The sequence below is a fragment of the Enhydra lutris genome, unplaced genomic scaffold (assembly GCF_002288905.1).
Source record: "Enhydra lutris kenyoni isolate GAN:26980312 unplaced genomic scaffold, ASM228890v2 scaffoldscaffold1, whole genome shotgun sequence".
NCBI classification, from domain to species: domain Eukaryota; kingdom Metazoa; phylum Chordata; class Mammalia; order Carnivora; family Mustelidae; genus Enhydra; species Enhydra lutris.
Genome location: NW_019154085.1, coordinates 62,877,958 through 62,884,831, shown reverse-complemented (window position 1 = coordinate 62,884,831; position 6,874 = coordinate 62,877,958). Strand labels below are relative to the sequence as shown.

The following is a 6,874-nucleotide window of genomic DNA, read 5'->3' as shown; positions in this document are numbered from 1 at the left end:
AACAGCAAAATTTAAAACACCCTTCACTGTCCAATAAGTGACTGATTAAATACATTCATACAAAAAGAAACCATGCAATAATTAAAAACAATGCTGTAAAAAAATGAATTCATTGACATGGAAAGCTATGTTAAGTAGAAAACACTGGCTACAAAACAAGATCCCAATATGACTTAGTTTTTATTTTAAAAACACGTCTCTGTCTCCTTCTATATCTTCCATTCCACTCTCCTTAGTTTTTCAAAAGTATCTGGAGAGATAAACAGTAGAAACAGGTCTGGTAGTTAGCACTGATTCATCTACATGGGAGGAATTTGGGGTGTTTCCAACTGGTTTCTTTTATCTGTATTTTCTGATTTTTCTAAAATAAATATGAATTGACTTAGAATATAAAAAGCCATTTTACAGAAAAAGAGAGATCGGTTTAGGAAAGAGTGAGTCAGGGACACCTGGAGTACATATCTGAGGTCAATATCATGCAAGACTATCACCATCTTTTCCCAGAAGAAAGCATTTGATGCCACTGTCAGAATTTAGAGCTAGCTAGATTGAATATTAGCCTGACTCAGCATGGTATTTCTTACTGCTCTTATGCTAATGCTTAAAAGCTTGAAACACTGCAGTCTACTCAATCCATTTCATCAAATATTTATTGAGCACCTACTATGCGCCAAGCATTAAGGGTACAAGATTAACAAGACATAGTTCTGTTGCCTTTTAAGTCAATAAGCACACTCACAGAAATCTGTACTTCTTTGAAAGTCACAGATGGTTGTTCTATTGATATTCTTAGGGGGGGAAAACCCTAATAAGCAATCTTCATATAAGACACTGGCCAAAAAAGTTCATACTAAAAATAATCTATTCATGTTTTTACTGTTTTAACTCTTAATATTTTAAACACAATGTAGCATTATGCTGGATAGTTATAAAAAATACCCACATATTTGTGGCTCTTCACTATGATACCAACACTACTCTCCTTTTAAATCAATAGCCTTTCAATTTTTTTAGTAGAAATTATTTCAATCTGTTTAGTCTTTGAGCCAAGCTCTCAATTCGACTTTGAGATCTGACTGGAGGTTCCAGTTTCCACATAAGGCAAAGTTGTTTTTAAAGGCTAAGCCAGGCAGGCAGTAAGTTTCAAGCTAAAGTTGCTAAGCTCTGGATAACCAACAACTAAACAATTAACAACTAAAACATTTAAAGTTGGACATAGTGAATCTGAATAATTTAACTAGTTACATTATATGTTATAATTGATTTTATGAATTTGAGTTTCTATTTTAGTTAAGTAATTCCCATTCCTTCATCCTTGTTTTCTATTAATTGCTATTCCTATATCCAGAGGATGTTTTTTGCATGACCATTATCTCATCATGGAGTTTACATGAATCAGTGTGTAAAGGAACTTGGTGATCACCTTGTACCAGTATTATATTTTGGGGAAGAGGAAATTTAAGCCCAAAAGTAAAGTAACGTGTAGGAGTTTAAGTTGTTTTGCATAGTGCCTTTTGAAATATCAGTACATGATAACTGATAGCTGTTGTTATTAGATGCTTGTCCCTCAAATTCTTAGTCTATTACTCTTACTTGCCTTAGATTATTTCTCCATATTATTTGGTAAAACCATTCTTTGAATTTGTATTCGGCCTAAGACATTATGCATAATGGTTTTTTCGTGGTACTTAAGCATCAACTTATTAATTTAACAAATATTTATTGAGTACTTACTAAGTGTTAGATACTGGTCTTGGCATTAATTTAAATGTTAACAAATATTATTAAATAGTGAATATTATTTTAAATTTATATAAATAAGCTTTTTTTTTTTTTTTTGGCTAGTTCTCTCTCTGTGTCTCTCTCCCCTCTCTCTGTGTGTAGATAGGTAAGTTTCTTCTTTCCTGTGTGAAATCTTCTTAATTTTCTATTTTAGCTGCCATTTCATGCCAAACATGCAGTATTGATATAGGCTTGTTTCTGAGAAGCATGTCTAAACTAAAATTCCTGGGTTTTATTTTTATTTCATAAAGAAATACTAATTTCCCCTTTATAACACAAATTCTTTATTTCATAATCTCCAATAGGATGATACTTCCAAAAACTCTCTAGCTCATTAGATTTAGGGCATTAAAGATTGTAGCATAATACTTTTCTTCTGGGCCTGCAGCATTTTGAGTTTACTGTTAAGTAAAAATTTTTATTAATTTTAAGACTTTGCTTTCAGAATGAAATGCTGGTAGGTATGACAGACCCCAAAATGCTGTTTTCCTTGTTTAAATTATCTGTCGCTATTGTAAAACTGGCAATTTTTAGTAACTTCTGATTCTTATATTTGCTCTGTTCTCTTTTTACCCTTCATGCACCATTTTGGTCCTATTTGCTTGCTCTCTTTTTGTAGTCTGTCCTAGCTTCTTTTTCCAGTTATTACTTGACTTCACTTGTCTTGCTGCCAGTGCATCTCAGTCCTTGGATTCCAAATTGCTATTCTATATCCATTTGCTCTGTTCTGCTCTTGTCAGCAAAATTGTTGTTTTTGCCTGGTGGGACCTCAAAACTGATAATCTTTGGTTCCTGCCTCATTCAGAGATGGGTGACGCAAGACATGGGATACAGATTCTGTGGTTATACATTTAGGATTTCTCCCAAATTTCCCAAAGACTGAGACTCTAATCTCCATCTAGAGGCAAACAACAAAGAAAGCAGCAGAACCTCAAAAAAAGGAGGGGGTGGTAGGTGGATTTAGGTAGGTGGTATTTTCAGTTCTGGACCTAAGAACAAATATTATCAAGTTAGTATGGTTATACACATAAGTAGGTCCTGAACTTTTTGCAGGGGAGGAGAGAGGGAAAGCTTAAAAATTGTTTGTGGGTAGTGATATTAAAATGTCACAAACACAAAAAGGTTCCTTGATGCTTGCAAAACAAATACAATACAAGCAACTAACCGAAATTTTAAAGCTGATACACAGGTGTGATATGAATGAGCTGTGGTAGGGGGCACCTGGGTGGCTCAAGTCAGATAAGTGTCTGTCTTGGCTCAGGTCTTGATCTCAGAGTCCTGGGATGGAGCCCTGCAGCAGGCTCCCTTCAGCACAAGTCTGCTTGTCCCTCTCCCTCTGCCTTTCTCCTCCACTTGTGCTCTCTTTCTCTCAAATAAATAAATAAAATCTTTTTTAAAAAAGGAATATTATTGCAGATGCTAAAACCAATGTCAGACTAGCCAAGTTCTAAAGTTACACCTATTGATACTATACTAACCAGTATTTTCAAATTTTAATTTTAGGTGTCACATAACACTAATATACCAATAAAAAGAAACCATAAGTGTATGTGTCAAAATACAGGAGGAAGACCACAGCTAAACTTTATGGAAAAACCTACCATCATGTAATTAAGCATGCTACTAAAACATTTTTGGCTATTTTTCTATTTGTATTTCTATATACATTGAAGATAGAGCCAAATAGTGAATGAGTTTATAGGAAGGTATAAAGGTCATTTTTAAGTCCTGATTTTGGGTGTGTCAGTGTTTGTCGTAACAGAAGGACGGCCGAAACAAGCTTGTAAATATCATAAAAGGAAAAAATACTGTTGAAAAAAATCTGTCTTTAAAAACAGTGGCAAAACCCCCTGTTTCCCTAGAGTCTGCATTATCACCCTCCCAATGGATGGGGAGCTTTCAAGCAAACCTACAGTAGAAGGAAAACCTCTCCAGGAAGCCAGTGTCTTTCCAAACAAGGACAGCAGGTTTCTTTCTATTGTCGCTGCTTTCTCTCTCGTCTGGAAATTGGTTTCCCTTCCGATAGCAACCCAGGAGGGGGTGGTGCGCCCCAAGTTAGCAGGGCTCTGCCAAATACCAGAGGCTCTTCTTTGGAAGACGGAGGCTCCTCCTTTGGACGTGAGGCGCCCCTACCAGAGCGCGCGCTTACAGAAACGGAAACCACTAGCGGTGCCGAAGTGAGTCAAGTGATGAGATCAAGACTAGTACACGGGAAGGAAGCTCACCCAATAGCTCGCGAACCTAACTGGTGACAGAAGCTGCTGAACCTTGCTCGAGGAAACCATACGAGCTAACAGTTGCAGCCGTCATGAGGTGGTTCTCGGGGGCACTGGGCCCCCCAGTCTCCGGGCAGCGCACTCCTTTATTTTGGAGAACCGCAGAGAAAGGCAGAAGTGTGTGAGGGAAATACAGACTTCTGGTTCCCCAAGAACCCAGACTGAGTTCTGGCTACAAGGCGACCACTGCCACCCGGTCAGTGCAGGACTCCTCAAATGTAGACGGGCGGAGGCGCGCCTCGCTTGGAGAACCAGCCCCCGTGTCCGCGGAGACAGAAGGAGCGCGGCGGCTGCGCTCCGCCCTGACGGCGCCCCTACCCAGCGCGCGGCGCGCTGGGTCCTTACCTGGAGCGCTCAGGTAGGGCTTGGGCGGGGCAGGAGGCTGGCGCGCAGGCGCGGGACGGGGGCCTTGCCCCTGCCGACGTCGCAGGCTGGAGCTCACCTGGGAGACTCCAAGAGGAAGCGGAGCCTCGGTTCGGCCTCTCCTGGCAACGCAGGAGGCCCAGCGGGAAGGCAGGAGGCGGCGGCGGCGGAGGAGGAGCTGGACTGAGCGGCAACTGTAGCGACAGCAACCAGAGGCGCCGCCGCCGCCACCACCTGCACCTGGCTCCCGGCCCAAGTCCAGCGCCCGCCCGGCGGCTGCTTCCCGCCGTCCTGCCGTGCCCACCCGCCAGGTAAGCGGGCGGGCCGGCGCTCGGGCCACGGGAGGGGGGCCAGTAGACCCTGGGCAGCGTCGGAGGAGGCGGTAGGACGGACTCCGAGGTTCACGTGGTGGGGAGAGGGTACGGTCCTAGCGGCCGGTTGGAGGTGGTCTCGAGAGCAGTGTTTCAGTTGCCCCTCCCGAGACGCCGAGAGGGGAGCCCCAGGCCGGGGCAGGTGGCGCTCCGGGGGTAGCCCTGTCGCCCCTGGCAGTCTCTGTAGGGAGGCCCCCGAGGAGCCGGACCCAGGCAGAAGTCCCGGTGGTCCGCAGCTTGACCCTGGGAGAGTCTCAGAGTGGGGGTCTCAGGGGCTGGGTAGGCGAGAGACGGCCGCGTTTCCACGCGTGCTAACAGGTTGCTGGTCTCCTCTCGTCCCTGTGCCGGGGCGGGCGGGGGGGATGGTTGGCGGGGGGGGGGGGGGGCAAGTCCGCGACGGGAAAGGGCATGGCTTTGCCAGGCAACTTTCCCAGCCGGACCCCAGACAGTCCTAGGCTGGAAACCGCGGCCGCCTGAGCCGTTTAAATGGTTTCCGAGTGGTTTGGAAAGCGCTCTGTGGTCGGGACGCGGACATCCCTCTCTCTCTCCCTCTCCTTCTTTCTGATCTCTACACTTTTCCGGGTGCACTCCCTAAACCAGAGCAGCGCCCACTTTCCGGTTTGATCGAGAAGAGTTATTTTCTTCGTGGCAGGAAGAAATCCAACTGCCACTCACCAACCGCACACCATCTCGTTAAAGGACCTGTTGACTTAACGACCTGTATATCGCGGCTCTGGTTTGCCCGTGGCATATGACTCAAAGGTTCAGAAAAACTTTTGTTTCGGGATCCTGCCACGACTGAACCTGGGTGTGCCAGGCCAAATTCCTTTCCCTGCCTAATTAGGCTTTTGAAGCTTAAGAAATGAGGATGAAACTGGTCCTTACCTTAGCCTTTTATTTCCTTCTCTCTCAAAACTGATCAAAACCACTTCAAACTCATCAAATAACTATTTCTGTTTTTAGAACCCCATAGAGTTAACTATTTTTCTGATTTTTAGAAAAATGTTATTAAGCCAATGTAACTTGCTATAAAGTTATACTACATAATGAAGACATTTAAATTCAAATTCTGTTGTTAGAAAATAAGACAGTTGCTGTATTTTCATTTGAAGAATTTCTGGTTGTAAGAAAGTATGTTGTTTCTTTTACTGTATACATTTTCTTTGAGTCTGTGGCTAAAAGACATGAGGTTAAAGTCATAAAGTCATCAATTCTACAATTAGAATTTCTTTAAATTTAACTTTTGCTTTTAATACCTGATGTCTAGCATACATATTAGTTTAAACATTCTGACAGTTTATTTGTACCAAGCATCTTTCTTTTTATATTGCTTTAACTACAGCATTTTTACATAGAGATTTCTAATAATAAATGGCAAGTCCAGAGCCTACATTTGTTTACTGCTATATTTGCTCATTTAAAAAAAGTTTTAAATTGCACATTTAACAAAATGTCTTAGGCAAATCCTATAGCTTATTATCGTTTTTATTAAATTTTTTGTTTAAATTCAATTAATTAACATATACGGTATTATTAGTTTCAGAGGTAGAGTTCAGTGATTCATCAGTCTTATATATATAACACTCAGTACTCATCACATCATGTGCCCTCCTTAATGCCCATCACCCAGTTACCCCATCACCCACCCCCACCCCTTCAGCAACCCTCAGTTTGTTTTCCATAGTTAAGAAAAAACTTATGGTTTGCCTCCCTCTCTTGTTGTTTTTGTCTTATTTATTTTTATTTATTTATTTTTTAATGTGCAATTAAAGGTAAAAAGTCAACCACACAAACAGGGTGTAATTATTTTTCTAACATTTTTTAAAAAAGATTTTATTTATTTATTTGACAGAGAGAGACACAGTGAGAGAGAACACAAGCAGAGGGAGTGGGAGAGGGAGAAGCAGGCTTCCCCCTGAGCAGGGAGCCCAATGTGGGGCTGGAATCCAGGACCCCGGGATCATGACCTGAGCCAAAGGCAGACACTTAATGACTGAGCCACCCAGGCGCCCCAAATTATTAATGATATTTTCAACCAATGCTTTCTGCTTTTGTCAAAAGAGCCTATCTGGCCCTCCTAAT

General features: G+C 42.3%; 1 protein-coding gene across 1 annotated transcript in view; it reads left to right on the top strand.

The window, feature by feature from the left end:
- The first annotated feature begins 4,378 nt into the window (after positions 1-4,378).
- The window catches only part of LOC111157228 (polypeptide N-acetylgalactosaminyltransferase 3), a 46,023-nt gene continuing 43,527 nt past the window's right edge, over positions 4,379-6,874 (top strand). Inside the window, exon 1 of the mRNA XM_022518892.1 lies at positions 4,379-4,732. The gene's annotated coding sequence lies outside the window, so the exon portion shown is untranslated. The remainder of the gene's footprint in view (positions 4,733-6,874) is intronic.